This window comes from Rhinichthys klamathensis, unplaced genomic scaffold, assembly GCF_029890125.1.
Source record: "Rhinichthys klamathensis goyatoka isolate OS25496 unplaced genomic scaffold, OSU_Roscu_1.1 h1tg000603l_1, whole genome shotgun sequence".
NCBI lineage: Eukaryota > Metazoa > Chordata > Actinopteri > Cypriniformes > Leuciscidae > Rhinichthys > Rhinichthys klamathensis.
Genome location: NW_026607058.1, coordinates 1011906 through 1033256, shown reverse-complemented (window position 1 = coordinate 1033256; position 21351 = coordinate 1011906).

The following is a 21351-nucleotide window of genomic DNA, read 5'->3' as shown; positions in this document are numbered from 1 at the left end:
GCAAAATGCATTAACAGGAACTTATTAGTTTTATATATTTGAAACTGGCAGCGGCTTCCCCGCTGGACATTCATTTGTGTTAATAGCCTATGCCGTAAAGACAATAACACTGTCCACATTCAAGCGTTTCAAATGGCTTCAACGGCGCAGATTGAGTTCACATATAACTGACAGTCATGAGTGAAAACGTCAGTCGCACACATCCGCCATGTTTGTAGTGTTTAACACTTTTTATTCGCGTTTGTAGTTCTGAACTGAATCCTCCTCCAAAACAATATTAGCCACAGATGTTGTGCTCACACCCAAAGTGAGCAGATATACTGTAAAGCCGACTCTCAGTATTAAATAGGGTTATTTTTCGCTGCTTAATGCGCTTAGTCAAATACACACACATAATAATGTCAAAATGTTGGTCTTGACGAGTATTCACGTAAACAGCGTTAAGTTAAGTGAACATAAACAGTTGAGAAAAACACAGGTGTAACCGTGTAATGGACCAGTGCGTCAGGTCTTAAAGTGACAGGAGCCTAATAAACCTGCTGCCAAATTATGAGATAATATTAAAAATATCTATATGGCAGTTTTTCCCCATGGTGTACATGCCAAAATTGTGGCCAGTGAAAATGCGGAGTGGCTGGTAACTTTGGAAAACCTCTCGCCACAGTGACTGGTGAGCAGAAAAGTTAACGTGAAGCCCTGATAGTATGCATTATGGATGCAGGGTCAGTCCTATTCACCAATGACTTGTCAACAGGTTCACTGAAAGAATCAGCTCGCTCAGGAATCAGACAGTGATCATGTGTTTCACAGGGGTGGCGATTTATTCACTTCAAAATAAGGAGGAACGATATGTTTTTATGAACTGTAGTGAAGTAAAAAAAAAAAAAAAAAATGCTTTAGTGAAGTCAAATTAAAAGTTAACCCAAATAAAATACTCTGGTTAAGTATGAAAAATAGCTACTTCACACTAACGGAGTAAATCCTCACGTCCACACACTGCAGTTTGTCACATTAATAAACTGAATCTGAGCTGAAGCACAATCCGTCTAATGAAGAAGTGTGTGTTTGATAAAGCTCAGCCTGTTTAACATTCCCTGGGAGAACGCTGCCGATATTCACGATTGTACAGCAGTGAAAAGCAAATATTGGATTAATCTTCATTTCTCCTCGAGCTTGTCAAGTTCACTCTTCCGTACAGGATCGTGCTGAAACACAAACACATCGGCATCTACAGTTCCTGTGAACAGAACACGAGGGTTTGTACATGTTAAAGTGATCGTCTCTTGTGTGATTCATGCAGTTCTGTGTGATTCTGGCCGTGATGAGAAAGATGTACAACAGAGCGGCTTCTGATGCTTCGTTCTTCATATCAAAAGCATATTTGTGTTATGGAAATCTCCATTATGTGTCCATCACGTTTCAGATGTTCTGAACACATCTGATGCTAATGTAGACAGCAGGATCTCCGGGATTGAAGCAATATCCCCAGGTATTTCCCATGAAAGGTTACAGCATGTGTTTCATATAGGACTCATTTTCAGTTTGTAAAAATGGTAACACCTTACAATGAGGTTTTGCTTGTTAACATTAGTTAAAGGGTTAATTCATCCAAAATTGAAAATTCTGTCATTAATTACTCATGTCGTTCCAAACCCGATAGACTTTCGTTCATCTCCAGAACACAAATGAAGATCTTCTTGATGAAATCTGAGAGTTTTCTGTCCCTCCATTGACAGCTACACAACTGACACTTTGACGCTTCAAAAAGTTCATAAAAATAATCCTTATTAATTGAGCGGTTTAGTCCAATTTTCCTGAAGAGACTCAATCACTTAATATGATGAACAGATTGAATTGAGGCTTTTATTCACATAAACAATCATCAGCGCACACATCAGATATGGTAGCCTGGGAAAACCCAGACAACTTCCGGCAAAATTAGATTTGCTCTGAAAGTTAGTCTGGCAAAGAGCTCATTCAAGCCCATTTCCAATCCGCCGAAATCGCGGCACCAATCAGAAGCGTTGGGGCGGGCTTTACACGATGACGACAGCGCTGGGATTTTGAAGCAGATTTTGTAGCCTACATTACAAAGATGGATGCCGCCGTCGAACATCACTCGTTCCAATCAGCTATCGCGTCTGTTTTAAGCCATTTGAACGTTTCCTTTTAGTTAAAAACCGAGCAAAGAACAACACTCGGAGATGTTTCTCCGCCGCTCTGCATACGTCATCTCCTTCATCGCTCTGATTGGGTTTAGGTCTATCCGCGACGCCCGTTGGTGACGCCCCTCTGGAAATGATTTGTCTATGACGCTTTGCCAGACCATAACTCAGTTACAACTGAGAATGCTCTGGTTTTAACCAGGCTACAGATATGGTAAACAGAAGCTCACGCATGTTCGCTTGACGTGTAACAACCAATGAGATTCATTCTCATGTGACGCAGTGTTACCCATTTTTGGGTGAACTAACCCTTTAACTTGTGAGATCAACATAAGATGAACAAATCCTGTAGAGGTATATTGTTTATGTTGACTAATGTAGTTAAAAGTACAAAAATATAAGAGATTTTCTGATTTTCAACCCTACACGTTAATATTAAGGTTTGTTCATTTTGTAAGACTGGAAAACTGGTTAAAGAGAAATTATCTGACCACTGGTCTCCGAAGACAAAGGACCTTGCTTGCAAATTAACAAGTGAACAACTCTCTCACACACACACACACACACACACACACACACACACACACACACACACACACACACACACACACACACACACAGCTTCCCCCCACTCTTGCAGATCACCTGAAACTCACATAAGAATATATGTATGGTTTTAATGTGAATGATTATCATTAAGGATTGTGTTTAGTATCATTTTAAAGGTCTCAGGGTGGCTGGTACGAGTGTCTCATTCCAAAAGAAGTAAAACAAAAGGTAATAAGGTTATTAAGAATATAGAAATATCCTTCACACAGAAGGGTTTGTCTTGGAGTTAACACCTTCTGGCCTTTTGTTTGAATGCAAATTACAACTAAGCAAATGGTTACCTACCAGTAAATTTCCACTGGAACTTACATATGAAATGAGGTCATGGTATATAAGGAAATGCAACTGGAAGATCAGGGCTGTTTTCTGTATCTCAGATCAGCCCGTGAGGTTTAGCTCATGTAGTTCTTAAATGTTGGGTTTGCATCTATTTCTCTTATCAGAGCATTTGATGTTTTGTATTGATGATCTTTGAACTGATTATGAAATTGGCATAATACTTTTACCTGACATAATAAATTGTTATATTTTATTATTCTAACAGACTTTGACTTTATTTTCCTTGGAGTTAAAAGGAATAGTCAAACATTAACGTATACTTAATGATGCACAGATATCATTGAAAAACACTTTCATTTTATGGAGTCAGATGAAACAAGTTAATACATAAGATAAAAAGTATTACATTTAATCAAAAATCCCTTTGCCATTGGAAGAGACGGAACGCGCGTTGAGACCTTCACCGCTAATTTGAATGCCGCCCTTGGATCGAATTAGACGGACTTACAATTTTAACTAAATGATGAAGAAAAATGATCATCTGTGGTAATCAGCATGAAGATGGAAGAATCTGAAGATTAGAAATCATGTATATGTTGAAGATTATCACAAAGCAAAGTTCTATAGTGTCAATCTGAGGCGTTATACTGGAGCTTCAGTGCAGGAGAGGCACTGCACTTGTGTTCAGTGAGAGATTGTACAAGCGCGCACACACACACACACACACACACGTTTACTATCTTTGTGGGGACTCTCCATAGACGTACTGGTTTTTATACTGTACAAACTGTATATTCTCTCCCCTTACACTAAACCTACCCATCACACACACACACACACGTTTACTATCTGGTAATGCTTCCTTTTACAGTACTTACGTGTACTTACCTAGAAAGTACTGATAATATAAGGTAAGTACCTGGTTCAGGGTTAGTACCTTGTTATTACCCAGTAATTGTTACTATAATAAGTACATAGTATGTACATGTGTATCAGGACTGTAAAAGGAAGCGTTACCTACTATCTTTGTGGGGACTCTCCATAGACGTACTGGTTTTTATACTGTACAAACTGTATATTCTCTCCCCTTACACTAAACCTACCCATCACACACACACACACACACGTTTACTATCTGGTAACGCTTCCTTTTACAGTACTTACGTGTACTTACCTAGAAGGTACTGATAATATAAGGTAAGTACATGGGTTAGGGGTAGGTTCAGGGTTAGTACCTAGTTATTACCCAGTAATTGTAATTACTATAATAAGTACATAGTAAGTACATGGGTATCAGGACTGTAAAAGGAAGCGTTACCTACTATCTTTGTGGGGACTCTCCATAGACGTACTGGTTTTTATATACAATTGTATATTCTCTCCCCTTACACTAACCTTACCCATCACACAAAACTTTCTGCTTTTTCACATTTTCCAAAAAACTCACTCTGAATGATTTATAAGCTTGTTTCCTCGTGGGAATCTCAATTTAGGTCCCCACAGTGAGTCCCCATGAGTCTATGTGCAGGCAGGTTCCCACTGGGATAGAAAACCTGCACACGCAAACACACACTCACACACTCTTATCAGCATTGGTTCACCTCCATGGCCAGCAGTAGTCAGCCATTAAACTCCTGATATCAGAGAATGGACTTCAAGAGCTGCATTGCCTTCAAATGTTCAAAGCCAGTCTAACCTGAAGCAGAACAAGTGAAATTACCCTTAAAACAGACGCCTTTTATCCTCTCAAAAAGCCCACCATAAAGTTAGCGTAAAGGCCATTTTATTATACGCTTTGCATTTTACAACCCTCCTCTATCATTTTACTGGGCGCATCCGCGATCACTTTCCTTTCAAAGCTGTTGTTTGCTTTCCGAGCGTATCATTTCTGACCCCTCTTATTATGGCCTCATCAAAAGTGTGCCAATCTATCAAAGAAAAGGTTAAATGATTGACTGGTTGAAGTGATAATTGCACGATTGCCTTCTTCCTCTTGCCAAGAAAGTGGCAGAATATATATCAGTGTGTGTGCGTGTGTTAAAATGTCAGATCGTAATCATCAGCCAAGTGGAATAATGATGAAGTGCTTGTGTCTTAATTGAAATTTCACCTCGTGAGTGGTGTGCCGGCTGTATTTTTAGTCGCCCTGCACTTCAGTTCTGCGTCGGCCCACACACACACACACACACTGCCCTGACAAGAGAGCGCTGTGTGTTTTTCTCTGCCAAATATCTCCATATCCATCCCTAGAGTACGAGAGAGAGAGAGAGAAGAGAATAGTGCACACTACTTCAGCATAGTGTGTGTTTTCTGAATGCATGGATTATTTGCTACAATGTGCACAGAAAATCTGTATCCCAAAATTCAATGCTCCCCACTTGACTCATATTAAAAATTTATGTAGATAAGTAGACATAATTTGCTCAATTACAGTTTTTCTTGATTGCCAACACAAATTATGAAACAATTCACCATTTTCTCACAACTATAAACACAACCTCAAAACTACACACCAACTTGTACTGTAACATCAAAAACATATTTTAGTCTAAAACATATTCTGTTATGTCAGAACTAGACTAGGCCTCAGGTGACACACAAACACTACTGTCCTGTCTAGAGAACACTAATGAGATCCATTCAGAACACTGTTACAAAAACCTCTTATTGGGATTAAGGAATAATTTTGGAGCTCAATGTCTATTACAGTATACATCATAAATGAAAAAGTGCAGATACCGTAAGACAACAATAAACTTTAGGAAAATACATTTTCATTACATTACTGTAAACTGATTTTTTTTACAGTAGAAGAAAGGCACTAGAGAAGAAAAGTTCAAATACCAATGAATTGAATATGAACTTGGTATGGAACACAATACAGTATACTGTCACAGTACAGTAAAAAATAATTAATTCAGCATCTTGCCAAATTTCATTACAGTATACAGTACTTTAGCAGTTTATTGGGCTTTTGACAAAATACTTTCTCTATACCTTCAGTCATCTCTCAGTTCTGCAGAAATACAGTACATGAAAAAAATGGTCTACAAATAAATGTGACAATCACGAGTTTGGGGGTGTACAACATGCTTCAGTTTACTGTACATAGCATAGTGAAATTTCCCTCATTTTAGTCAGATTTCAGTTTACAGACCCTGTAGATCTTCCAGCTCTCTCTCCAGTGTTTACATATAAACACACAACAGCGAGTTATAGAGTCAGAATTATGAGATATACACTCGCAATTTCAAAAAAAAAAGATTGCAACTCTGACTTTTTCGCAATTGCAAGTTTATATCTCACAATTCTTTTTTTCTCGCACTTGACTTTTTTTTATTCAGTCGCGGAAACAAGCTTCCATAGATAACCGTTGTTTTAGAGTAACAGGATAAATTTACAATATTTTTTTTTACAGTTATGGTTGCTAAAGTAAAGATGAAATACTATAATTAGCATAAAATAATACAAATATTTTGCACACCAAACTTTTGGGTAAATTGGCCAATTTTCACCAGACCAAATTATTTTAATAAATATTTGAAGTATTGAATGAAATTTATTTGTATATATATATATATATACATACATACACACACACACTCACCTAAAGGATTATTAGGAACACCTGTTCAATTCCTCATTAATGCAATTATCTAATCAACCAATCACATGGCAGTTGCTTCAATGCATTTAGGGGTGTGGTCCTGGTCAAGACAATCTCCTGAACTCCAAACTGAATGTCAGAATGGGAAAGAAAGGTGATTTAAGCAATGTTGAGCATGGCATGGTTGTTGGTGCCAGACGGGCTGGTCTGAGTATTTCACAATCTGCTCAGTTACTAGGATTTTCACGCACAACCATTTCTAGGGTTTACAAAGAATGGTGTGAAAAGGGAAAAACATCCAGTATGCGGCAGTTCTGTGGGCGGAAATGCCTTGTTGATGCCAGAGGTCAGAGGAGAATGGGCCGACTGATTCAAGCTGATAGAAGAGCAACTTTGACTGAAATAACCACTCGTTACAACCGAGGTATGCAGCAAAGCATTTGTGAAGCCACAACACGCACAACCTTGAGGCGGATGGGCTACAACAGCAGAAGACCCCACCGGGTACCACTCATCTCCACTACAAATAGGAAAAAGAGGCTACAATTTGCAAGAGCTCACCAAAGTTGGACTCAGGAGCTCAGTGAATTCAAACATGGTACCGTGATAGAGCTTGCCACCTGTGCAATAAGTCCATTCGTGAAATTTACTCACTACTAAATATTTCATGGTCAACTGTTAGTGGTATTATAACAAAGTGGAAGCAATTGGGAAAAACATCAACTTATCCACGAAGTGGTAGGCCATGTAAAACCACAGAGTAGGGTCAGCGCATGCTGAAGCGTACAGTGCGCAGAAGTCGCGACTTTCTGCAGAGTCAATAGCTACAAACCTCCAAACTTCATGTGACCTTCAGATTAGCTCAAGAACAGGGCATAGAGCATCATGGAATGGGTTTCCATGGCCGAGCAGCATCCAAGCCTTACATCAAGTGCAATGCAAAGCGTGGGATGCAGTGGTGTAAAGCACGCCGCCACTGGACTCTAGACTCCACTCATCCGATGGACGAGTCTGGGTTTGGCGGTTCCCAGGAGAACGGTACTTGCCTGACTGCATTGTGCTAAGTGTAAAGTTAGGTGGAGGGGGGATTATGGTGCGGGGTTGTTTGGTGGACGGGGGATTGTGGTGCGGGGTTGTTTGACGGAGGGGGGATTATGTTGTGGGGTTGTTTGGTGGAGGGGGGATTATGTTGTGGGGTTGTTTGGTGGAGGGGGGATTGTGGTGAGGGGTTGTTAGGTGGAGGGGGGATTATGGTGCGGGTTGGTTGGCGGAGGGGGGATTATGGTGCGGGGTTGTTTGGCGGAGGGGGGATTATGGTGCGGGTTGTTTGGTGGAGGGGGGATTATGGTGTGGGGTTGTTTGGCGGAGGGGGGATTATGGTGCGGGTTGTTTGGTGGAGGGGGGATTATGGTGTGGGGTTGTTTGGCGGAGGGGGGATTATGGTGCGGGTTGTTTGGTGGAGGGGGGATTATGGTGCGGGGTTGTTTGGTGGAGGGGGGATTATGGTGCGGGTTGTTTGGTGGAGGGGGGATTATGGTGCGGGGTTGTTTGGTGGAGGGGGGATTATGGTGCGGGTTGTTTGGTGGAGGGGGGATTATGGTGCGGGGTTGTTTGGTGGAGGGGGGATTATGGTGCGGGTTGTTTGGTGGAGGGGGGATTATGGTGTGGGGTTGTTTGGTGGAGGGGGGATTATGGTGCGGGTTGTTTGGCGGAGGGGGGATTATGGTGCGGGGTTGTTTGGCGGAGGGGGGATTATGGTGCGGGTTGTTTGGTGGAGGGGGGATTATGGTGTGGGGTTGTTTGGTGGAGGGGGGATTATGGTGCGGGTTGTTTGGCGGAGGGGGGATTATGGTGCGGGGTTGTTTGGCGGAGGGGGGATTATGGTGTGGGGTTGTTTGGTGGAGGGGGGATTATGGTGCGGGGTTGTTTGGCGGAGGGGGGATTATGGTGTGGGGTTGTTTGGCGGAGGGGGGATTATGGTGTGGGGTTGTTCGGCGGAGGGGGGATTATGGTGTGGGGTTGTTTGGTGGTGCGGGGTTGTTTGGTGGAGGGGGGATTATGGTGTGGGGTTGTTTGGTGGAGGGGGGATTATGGTGCGGGGTTGTTTGGCGGAGGGGGGATTATGGTGTGGGGTTGTTTGGTGGAGGGGGGATTATGGTGCGGGGTTGTTTGGCGGAGGGGGGATTATGGTGTGGGGTTGTTTGGCGGAGGGGGGATTATGGTGTGGGGTTGTTCGGCGGAGGGGGGATTATGGTGTGGGGTTGTTTGGTGGTGCGGGGTTGTTTGGTGGAGGGGGGATTATGGTGTGGGGTTGTTTGGCGGAGGGGGGATTATGGTGTGGGGTTGTTCGGCGGAGGGGGGATTATGGTGTGGGGTTGTTTGGTGGAGGGGGGATTATGGTGCGGGGTTGTTTGATGGTGCGGGGTTGTTTGGTGGAGGGGGGATTATGGTGTGGGGTTGTTTGGTGGAGGGGGGATTATGGTGTGGGGTTGTTTGGTGGAGCGGGGATTATGGTGCGGGGTGGTTTGGTGGAGGGGGGATTATGGTGCGGGGTGGTTTGGTGGAGGGGGGATTATGGTGCGGGGTGGTTTGGTGGAGGGGGGATTATGGTGCAGGGTCGTTTGGTGGAGGGGGGATTATGGTGCGGGGTCGTTTGGTGGAGGGGGGATTATGGTGCGGGGTCGTTTGGTGGAGGGGGGATTATGGTGCGAGGTTGTTTGGTGGAGGGGGGATTATGGTGTGGGGTTGTTTGGTGGAGGGGGGATTATGGTGTGGGGTTGTTTGGTGGTGCGGGGTTGTTTGGTGGAGGGGGGATTATGGTGTGGGGTTGTTTGGCGGAGGGGGGATTATGGTGTGGGGTTGTTCGGCGGAGGGGGGATTATGGTGTGGGGTTGTTTGGTGGAGGGGGGATTATGGTGCGGGGTTGTTTGATGGTGCGGGGTTGTTTGGTGGAGGGGGGATTATGGTGTGGGGTTGTTTGGTGGAGGGGGGATTATGGTGTGGGGTTGTTTGGTGGAGCGGGGATTATGGTGCGGGGTGGTTTGGTGGAGGGGGGATTATGGTGCGGGGTGGTTTGGTGGAGGGGGGATTATGGTGCGGGGTGGTTTGGTGGAGGGGGGATTATGGTGCAGGGTCGTTTGGTGGAGGGGGGATTATGGTGCGGGGTCGTTTGGTGGAGGGGGGATTATGGTGCGGGGTCGTTTGGTGGAGGGGGGATTATGGTGCGAGGTTGTTTGGTGGAGGGGGGATTATGGTGTGGGGTTGTTTGGTGGAGGGGGGATTATGGTGTGGGGTTGTTTGGTGGAGGGGGGATTATGGTGCGGGGTTGTTTGGTGGAGGGGGGATTATGGTGTGGGGTTGTTTGGTGGAGGGGGGATTATGGTGTGGGGTTGTTTGGCGGAGGGGGGATTATGTTGTGGGGTTGTTTGGTGGAGGGGGGATTATGGTGTGGGGTTGTTTGGTGGAGGGGGGATTATGGTGCGGGGTTGTTTGGTGGAGGGGGGATTATGGTGTGGGGTTGTTTGGTGGAGGGGGGATTATGGTGCGGGGTTGTTTGGTGGAGGGGGGATTATGGTGCGGGGTTGTTTGGTGGAGGGGGGATTATGGTGCGGGGTTGTTTGGTGGAGGGGGGATTATGGTGCGGGGTTGTTTGGTGGAGGGGGGATTATGGTGTGGGGTTGTTTTTCAGGGGTTGAGTTTGGCCCCTTAGTTCCAGTGAAAGGATCTCTTAATGCTTCAGCATACCAAGACAATTTGGACAATTTCATGCTCCCAACTTTGTGGGAACAGTTTGAGGATAAACCTTTCCTGTTCTAACATGACTGAGCAACGTGTCCCTAAAGACATGGATGAGGGAGTTTGGTGTGGAGGAACTGGACTGGCCTGCACTGAGTCCTGACCTCGACCCGATAGAACAGCTTTGGGATTAATTAGAGCGGAGACTGCGAGCCAGGCCTTCTCATCCAACATCAGTGCCTGACCTCACTAATGCGCTTCTAGAAGAATGGTCAAAAACCCACTCCTAAACCTTGTGGAAAGCCTTCCCAGAAGAGTTGAAGCTGTTAAAGCTGCAAAGGGAGGAGCAACTCCATATTAAACACTACGGATTAAGAATGGGATGTCATTAAAGTGCACGTGGATGTAATGGCAGACGTCCCAAAACTTTTGGCAATATAGTTTTTTTTTTTATATATATATATCTCTCTTTTTTGCTTCTATAAATATTTTTTTTACACCTCTATACATGTAGCCTTAGACGAAGATGTCCTGAAAGGCAGGATAATTATGCGTTTTACCTTTTGGAAGCGCTTTAAAGCGAGCAGCTCAGCAGGTTGAGGAACAGCATGAACCCGACAGGGTCACACACTCCCTCCTCATCACAGTCCCGCTTCAGCAAGCGATCGGCGGCTCCGGGTCGCTCTCCTCAGTGATCACCACACGCCGCTGCTCTCATACTGTCTTTATGGCCTGTGATTATGTTCCAGACATGAAATATTCCCCACAGTCAGAGGTATATTTAACCTCTCGACAGGCGCAGTTAATTCTCCATATTTAACCCAAATGTTGAATATTCTGAAGAGAAATCTACCTCTCCTGTATTTCCTCGGATGATGATCAGTTTCATCAGCGTGTAAGGGGTCCGGATGCGAAACAATCCTCATCTTCTCTATTATTTATCTGGCTACAAGAGTTGCAGTATGACCGGGGGCTAAAACGTGTACATTACAGTATTATGAAACATAACCGAGCTGGATGTGTAACACAAAACAGAGTTTATGAGAAACACAATCAAAACAGGAAGTTCTCTCACTGAATCACGACATGCAACTCGTTTGTTCATTACAGTGAACAAACGAGACGCTGACAGACAAAACAGAAGTTCATACAGTACACTCGACTTGAGTGTTTAAATCCATGAACCCTCGTAGCTAACATGAACACTAATGTAACTATAACGTGCTTCTCAAAACATTAGCTCAAAAACAATAGTTACTGTATTACGGAAGCGTATTACGTTCACTTGAAGAAAAAAATCTACTCTGTTTTTCTGAATTAACGAGTTAATTATCTCAGAATTACAAGATCATTTTTCATGGAAACTTTTTTTTGCTCTGTTTTTCTGAATTAACGAGTTAATTATCTCAGAAATACGAGATAATTTTTCATGGAAAAAAGTTTTTGCTCTGTTTTTCTGAATTTCTGAGTTTTTGAGATAATCAAGTCATTAATTCAGAAATACAGAGCAAAAAAAACATTTCCATGAAAAATTATCTTGTAATTCTGAGATAATTAACTCGTTAATTCAGAAAAACAGAGTAGATTTTTTTCTTCAAGTGAATGCAATACGCTTCCGTACTGTATACACCATTCATGGAAGGTTATTTTTCTGTAATGTTTTAGTTGGACGTTTTACAAGTTCAAAGAACATTAACAGAAACAACATCCCCATAGCTAAATGTGAACGTTAGCAAACCGTTCTTAAAACTTATTTTTGTTAGCTGGGAAACAAAACATAATGGAGGTCTACCATGCAATTCACCAGGAGAGTTTAAAAGCATACATTTAAAGCTTGTATGGTTTGTTCAAGCATTAGTTTATTTGTACAAAAAAAGGAAATGTTAGTTGAGCTGCAAAAGTTGTCTTTTAGTGATACTAAGTTACAAATTTAGGTTAGAAAACATTTTCCAAATATTCCATTTTGGTTGTGGGAACATTGTTTTGAAATCATTAAAATGTCCAGATTTCTGTTTATAAAATTGTTTATAAAAGGTTACAGAACTGCTACTTACAACGTTCTACTAACAGTATTTTCACCCAACATGCAATATTGTTGGAACATTTCTTTTTAACAATCTAAGAACTTTAAAATGTCCAGTTTTTCTATTGTGATTCAGGACAATATTCAAATCTTACAAAAGTTTATTTTCACCAAAATTGCACATTTTTTAACATATATTTTTATAAACACATTAAAATGTCCAAGTGGATGAACTCATGTTTATACATCACCAATGTAATGAATTTGTTCCATATACTGTAGTAGCCAATGTTTAAAGTAGCATATTTATCTTATTATTTCTGCATGTATATTAAAGCTGCAGTCCGGCATTTTTCCTCTTTGTCGCCATCTCTGTTCGAAACCTGCAATTGCAGTCATTCGCGGAATTATCAACTTTACTTGGGTTGTAGTTCAACACCCTCGACACGGCACAGCGCGGATGAACACAGTGTTTGAGGAGAGTGTGTGTCTGTCAGTCACCGCGCCGATGTGGATACTGGCATTCACAATCACAGATTATTCTTTTTGGAAGTATGACCAACATAACAATTTTCACCGGGGAAATGTCATCTGAACTAGTAAGAAACATTCACTTTTGTTCTGGTTCTGACATTGCAGTAAATCGCGCTGATTAAATCTAACAATTGCTTATAAATTATAATTTCACGCAAAACCGTGCAAAGTAGCTATACTATGTTCTCAAATTGTTAATGTTAACAACGTCAGCAAGCATTGCGTGACTACATCATGTAATGTCCTTCCGATATTATCCTTGTTTTCGCATGGGTCCGGTTGCAGTCTCTTTTTTTCTGTAGCCACTCCGAAGTCCGAACGAAGTCTTTTGCATTTTACAGCGGGTGAGTCTCTAGTTGTCACTGATGATGATCGTCGTTTGAACCTTTCTGGATCCGCCATCAAATTGATAAGTTTAATTATATCAAGTGCTGTGAGAAAAGGCTATAAATCTCCACCTCCAACATCCTCACACGCAATATAGCTTATACTAGCCGAGACTCCTTCTTTATGTGTACAGATGTGACGTAATGACGCAAAGACATGCTCGAATCTCCCGCGGAAATCCACCAGTACCACTAAAATTAAAAACATTATTACAAGCTTACCGTTTTGCATCGAGCTAAGGCAAGCAGATAGTTTTGAACACTGGCTGGTTATGTATTTTATTAAATATGTATTTTGGATAATTTTTAACCCAAAAAAAGCTACGGACAGCAGCTTTAAGCACTAAATGTAAATTGTCAGTGCGCATGAAAGACCTGAATGAGCCTAAATGTGCACATGCATTTACAGACAAATGAAGCAAAAGTCAGATCAGCTGTGATTCCTAACATTAACTGAACTCATTTGTTCAGATCGGCATCATTGCACACGTACAACCTTGGATAAAATAACACACCCCTAGTTTTATGTAGTCATTAGATTGCAAATAAGCAGGAATATTGCTTTAAGCGCAGTGCAGCTGTTATTCCTTCAGTCGCATGTGTCCATGCACATTTCAGTGGGAGGAAAATGAATCATAAAAGCAGCTGTTCCATTTTGCATTTTCACTCAATTAACTCATAATCTGCTTCAACGATTGTACGACTAATTCAGAGACAGAAAACACAACACGAGTCAGTGTGTGTCTGTTATAGCATGTTGACTGCTCATGCATGCAAGTGTGTGTTTGTTACGGCACACAACACTAATTGAGAATAAGAATGAGTGAGGGCGGAAAACTGTGTGTGGATAATCTATAGACCACAGCAATCTTTGCATGCTCACTTTACATGACAATCTTCCTGCGATGTGGACCAGACTTCATGCAAGACTCGATGCGTCAATCGAAATCTCCACACGGTCCTCGTGTGATTCGCGTTGTGAGGAGACGTTTCATTGTTTCAGTCGGGATCATTTGGCTCAGTGTGTTTTATGTGAAGGGGTCAGCAGACATTTGAACCCGTGTGAATGATGAAACCGCCTGCAATCGCACGCTTTTAGAGAAGCAATAGTCCTGATTCATGCGATCATCATCGCAGTCTCAAATGAAACACGTCGGTCAGCGCCAGCGATGCTTTTGACTTAATTTCCTGCAATGGTGCCGGTAATTGAATTCATAATGTGGAATGCAAAGGATATAAACCAAAACAATGATGTAAATACCAACAGCTTGCTTTTAGTGTGCAAATAAGTCAAGAAAGTATTACAAACAATAATATTAAAAGCAATTTTGTTCAATGCTATGCATCTCTGACACGCTGCTGATTCCCACAGATAATCATTTTAAAATCATCCCTCAGTTTGACAAAGAAACAAAAGTCATGTTTGCAGTTACGCACTTACAGAAATAGATGGATGACTATGATCAAATATGCATAAAATAAACATTATATGCGTCAAGTCTCATTAAGCTCATTATTCGATAAGCTGCATTCACATGATCCCATTCATTTCAACAAACAACCTGATTTCACCAAGTAAAACATGATCCTATGTTGATCCAGAAACAACATTTCAATCAACCAATCAGATTAAAGTTCACAGTTTATGTCAAGTTTAGGGTTACAACCAGGGTTATGTGCTTCTACATCAGTGTTATTCACCATCATTTCACTCTGATTTGAGGGAGAAGTCATGGGTAGGGTTAGGACTAGGACTACATTTCCACTTAGATCAGCAAACTGCTAAATAGGGCGAGTCTTACCTTTTTAATGTAATGTTACTTTAGTCAAGTGTACGTGGGAAACCATGGCATGACCAAACCAAAGCTACTATCAGAGAAGTAATATTGGTCGGCTTATATCTGTAGTAGTGGTCTTGACCTCTGTCTAAAGAAAACCCTACTTTAATTCAAGTGTGTACAACCGAGGGGGCGATACAAAAATATCTTTGATTGTGTAAGCGTGAATGTGAGCGTCTAAGGTATCGGCCAATTACCTCAGTTTAGTGACCCGAAGCTGGAGAGTTTGTGATCCTGGGCCCGCATAATATTAACGGCCGGTGTGAGGACCATGACTTCGGGACCCGAATGAATGATTATTAAGAGTAAAGAGTTTAATAGAACAATCAAATGTATTGCTACACTATTACATAAATGACCAATAACAGTTTGGCATTCCAACCTAAATTCGAGGTTGTGATAAAATGGAGTCAGATAAAAGCTTAATTGGATTCAAATTACTTTACCACATGGAAAGGACAGTAACATGCATTAAACCTTCACCCGCTTATCGAAACTGTCGTTGGACCGATTGGGCAGGCCTTACAATACTTGTCGCTGTGCTCACTTCGAGACTGAATTGTTTCAGTCACACAGATAGACCGGCGCTTGAACTTTCACCACAGATAAATAGCCGTGATGGCGAAGAACACTTGCTGTTTCTCGTTTAATATTATAGGTACAATATGTAAGAAATTCCAATTTTAAATAAGTGGCCGTCCCGGAAAAAAATGTCGCCTGTCAATGACGCAATATCCGCACTATCCTCGGTTTCCGCTCATACAGCCATAGCCATGACGTAACCATGGCAACAGACGCGGCACGCAGTTCTTGTTTCTTTCAAACATAGACCATGGCAAGCAGACTTTGGAACAAACAAGGAGAACTAAAAGGAGGATCAACATCAGCGTGGCGTTTTTGAGATGCCGAGAGCTAGCGTCCGCGACTAACTTGGACTAACGAGTCACGACTTGACAGCTTTATTAGACAGGTGAGCAAATGTACATAAAACAAATCAATGTTATATAACGTTAGCTCAACATGATGAAATGTTAGAATATGGTCAGTATGTTATTATAATGTTGATCTAGCTTACTGCTAATTTCGTATAGCAGACGAACTAACACGTAGTATAACATTATAACCAGGGGTGCACATAACTTTATCAGTGAGTTACTCAGGTGAGTACCAGAAGATGGTGTTTGGTACTCAGTGCTTTAAGTGGCCCAAAAGAGGTGGCGGTACTCTATTATTATTTATTTATTTATTTATTTATTTTTTGCTGACTCCCCTCCTCCCCTGAGGTAACAACAACTATATTGAAGGGGGTTTATATAAACAGCAGTCAACAGACGACCTTATAAAAAATAATAAATCCTTTTATTAGTTTGTGGATTTGCTTTAGCTAGAAAGAGCTACTGAACATAAATAAAATGTGCAAAATGGTATTGAAAAAAATACCCTTAGAAAGAGCTACAGTAGAAAGAGCTACTGAACATAAATAAAATGTACAAAATGTGGATATGAATCCAACTGGAAAAACTTGTGAAACGATATATTTTGATTAGTCAAATAGCAAATAGCATATAGTGAAGCTCTATAGCCATCTAGTGATTAAAGTAATTTTTATTTTATTTTAAAACTGCATTTTCCAAAAAATGGCCAAAAATCTTACATTAAACCATGTAAAATGATCCATGTTATCTCCATGAATGAAAGTTAGAAATCTGGGTCTTTTATAAAGTGAATTTGACATAAAATGCTGTTTTTTTTTTGTAAAAAGCCTATTTAAATAAATATTAATTTATAGAAATTTAAAAGATATCATAAATCCTCCCAAAACTGCACAGATGTTGAGTAAAAACATTAAGAAACAGAGTAAAATTACATTTGTAAAAAAAACAAAAACTTTTATTCTGAGCTTCGGTGCCGGAAGTAAATTTCCCATTCATTTCTCCCATTGACGTTTTGGAAAAAACTTATCTAAAGAGTTTTAGAGGATGTCTGAGGATAACCAGCTACGGCTGAACTCATAAGCATACAACATATCGTTTCGAGTGAAAAAACGGAGAGAAAATACAAATAAAATCAAAGGTACAAGAAGACTGTGTACATATTTTCATTTCCGAGCGAAGGAACTACTCATCCCATAAACCACCGCGCCTCACTGAAGACGACTGAAGCCACAACCGCGAAAGAGCCTTTTGAGCGACTTCCAAATCTGACGACGGCCACGCAAACTTTTTCCTCCAGTGAATTTTATATGGTGAATGTGCAGGGAAACACCTTTTCTGATTTAATGAAGCTTATATGTAAAACACATTGAGCATCTGGCTCGCTCATAGGCTGTACTGCGGCAACTGCACATCCAATGGCGCGGGCGCCTCTGACGTGCGACCAATGAGCTAGCCCTACGTCATTACACGATCTTCAGTCTTCACGGACCTTCGCGGGGTTTAACCAGACAGGTACACGGCACGCACTGTGATGCTCTATTTGTATTTTAACCGAGCAGCTAACACTGACAGCGGCAAAAGCGACGCATGCGCTTTTCACTTGTAAAACTCAAGGGTGTATGGGTAATGTAGTCTCTGCTCTCGGTGGGACGAATCAGGAGGCGGGCATTGTAAAGGGAGCTCTGAAAAGCGGCAGCGCAGCCAAACGATTAAAACAGATGTGCAAATGAGCGTACCGGTACGCTAAAAGCACGTTCTGGGCGCACGGAGAGGTGGCGGTACGCTCAAGAGCTATATTTGGAAGTGGCGGTACTGAGTACCGGTGCTTACCGGCCCACTTAAAGCACTGTTGGTACTCACACCATATGTAGCGTGGCCTTATAAAGTGCAGTCTTCCTCACTGTCCTCCTCAGTGTCACCACCACTGTCCTCTTCAGTGTCCTCTGCTTCAGCTTCCTGCATGGTAGATGAAGATGCACCTCCTTGTCCTTGGTTGAGCCTCCGATTAGCTGTCTCCATCCACAGGTCAACAGCTTGCTTTGGGTCAAATGTCTCTGTGGTCTGCTTTGACAGGTGTATCTGCATCAGGGCTGTGAGACGAGCATGTGACAGACGAGATCTGTACTTGGTTTTAATTATGTTGAGATGTGAGAATCCCCTCTCACAAGCTGCACTGCTTAAAGGCAGCGTAAGAGACAGCTTAACCACCTTGTTGATGTTGGAGTAAGCATCTGGGTTACTTGTATTTACTATTTGGACCAAGTCATACACAGAAGAGGCGTTTTCCTGCCTGCTTTAAGCGCATCCATTCTGTCACAGTGGTGTCTTTGTCAAGTTGCAATGTGGCCTCATATTTCTTGAGAATGCTGCAAACTGTTGCGTTTCCAAAACTGTGGAGGTCTTGCATTTCCTGAGGCCATGTTGAAGGATCAAATACTAAAAAATTATCACATGACTTGAGGGAGTCATATCTGATTTCAAACTCTTCAATTAACCCCCTGAGTAAGTTTGTCTTATCCCTGTCAGCATCAGCATTAGAAACAGTGTGTGCCCTCTGGCCTTCACCATGAAGCAGAAGTGTGAACTGTCCAATGGCCACCATGAGTTCATCCTTACATTCTCCAATGGTCAGCTTTTCCTTCTGAAACCTAATGGCGCTTTTCCACTACACAGTACCAGCTCGCCTCGGCTCGTGTAAAAGTTGTACCTGTACCTGCTTTCGGGTACTTTTTTTCGTACCACCTCCGGCGAGGTTCTAAGCGAGCTGAGGCGAGCTAAGGCGATACTAAAATGTGACGTGAAAACAATGCCGACTGCTGATTGGTCACAGAGAATCTGCGTCATCATTGCACACGCCAGATGGAGTATCCAGAATAACCCCGCCATTTTTAAATAGTTTGGCCAGAGATAGTTACTAAACTTACTACTATTATTATGGCAACTCGGAAGAATACGCCGTGGTCAAACGAGGAGGTGCAGACTAGGGATTGGACGATTACCGGTTTCACGATAAACCACGACAAAATGTCCTGGCGGTTAGTATTATCGTTTAAAATTTAATTATCATAAAAACCGTGTTTGATTATCGTGATTTTGAAAACTCGCGGTAAATCCTGTCCAGCCAGAATCAGTCTGACGCAGGCGCGAGCACTCAGCAGGCGCGCAGATGCAATGTTGTTTTTTTGCGCGAGAAGACATGGCGGAAGGCAGTGACAGCGCACGGGAGATTTTTCAGCCATCCAAGAGGACAAAATCGGAGGTATGGTCGTATTTTGGCTATTACAAGAGTCCCGAGGGCAATTTAATCGAGGATGGGCATCCTGTCTGCAAATCTTGCAAGAGGAAAGTCGCTGCAAAAGGGGGAAACACGTCAAATCTGCTAAGTCATCTAACGTTACGTGACAACCACCCACTGAGTTAATTTTTACCTTAATACCACAACTAACTTGGGCAAATAATTAGACAAAAAATTTATTGGAGATGAATTATTTCATTATCTCACTTGTAATTATTGCAAAGCTTCCGCGAAGAGAAAAGTTTTACAGCAAGTGGATTTGAGCCAAGACGAACGAACATATTCAAACTATTAAGGGTGACATTTAAGGGATAATGTATTGTATCCATTCATAGTAAACTTATTACAGTTTTATTTTTTTATTTTTTACCACAGAAATAATTTAAGGGACATGAAATATTGAATTGTGATTAACTTAATGTTTTTAAATCTTGCCGGTTTATAAATCCATTATATAAGTTACAGTGTCCAAATCAATCGTAAAGTAAATGTGATCACTACAACAATATTGTAGTAGTATTAATACTAAATTCCTCTGATTTAATTTTCAAAACAGTCAAAACTGAGACGCAAGACATACACATTTGAATGAAACCAGAGATTGCGTCCACGGTGATCCGAGACATGGATGTGCGCTGTGTAGTGTGTTGCTATTTACAACAGTCATTATAAGTATTCCAGTAGTTTAGTCACCCTGACCCAACCAACATATTTTGTTCATTTAAAGTGTGTGTGCGTGCGTGCGCGCGTGTGTGTGTGAGTGTGTGAGAGAGAGAGAGAAAGTGATTTATTAATAATAATAATATTCAGTCATAATAACTTACACACATCCATAAGTGTTATTATCATTATTAATGATAGGGTTTAATGACGGGTTCATTAAAATCTGCACTAGGAAAACTCAGGGCTCCATGTTAATGTTAATATAATGTTTATGCTTAAAAAAGTGCATAGCTGCTAGCTTGCTAATTGTATTTTTTTGTTTGTTGATTTTCAAATGTTTTCAGGGTGAGCATCAGTTCTTTTTGAACATTTCCATCTCATTTTAACAAAACCGTGATAATATTGATAATCGTGATAACTTTGGTCACTATAATCGTGATATGAAATTTTCATACCGTCCCATCCCAGACATTCCTTTGTTTGGTTGCCGAAGAGAGGATCCAGCGAGAGCTTGATGGGGGAACGAAATGCGTCGCTATGACGACCGGGTACTATTTGTGGTGGTACTTTCTGCAATGGAAAACGGAGCGAAAAGCGAGCCGAGTCGAGGTGAGTCGAGTCGAGCTGGTACTGGTAATGGAAAAGCGCCATAATGGAAGTGGTCTTCAAAATGTTACCAATGTCAACCATGTTTGACAGAAAGCACTGAAAACACTCTGCGCAGATATGCTGGAAGTCATTGTTATCACTCTTAGCCAGTTGCATTTTAATGGCTGGCAATGGTCTTGATATTTTTAACAGCGTTTCATGCCTCCATGCAGACCATCTGATATTATGAAACTTACCCAGCTTCACAAAGGATATCGCCATTTTCTTCACACAGCTTCTTCAGTTCAGCAGGGTTTTTTTTGCTCCACCTTTTTGTAAATAAAACTGCAGCAGCTTGACCACAGAGCGATTAAATGTCTCACAGTAAGGAACGTTGCGATCAGCTGATTTTGCGCAATTCTCCAGTGTGTGTGCGGTGCACAGAATGTGCACAAGGGAGTCTCCAACCGCAGCAAGTCGCCGAAGTTTTGGCACGACGCCGTTGTAAATACCGACATTGACAGCAGCCCCGTCTGTGCACACAGCGACCAACTTTGTTGTCCAGTCATCCAAGCCTGTGTCCTGGAAAAGTCTCACAAGTCCGTCTGTTATGGCCTGCGCAGTTCGGTCAGAACCCAATTCAATCAGTCCAATAAAATCTGAGGTAAACTCTCCGGTGCTGGACACAGAAACA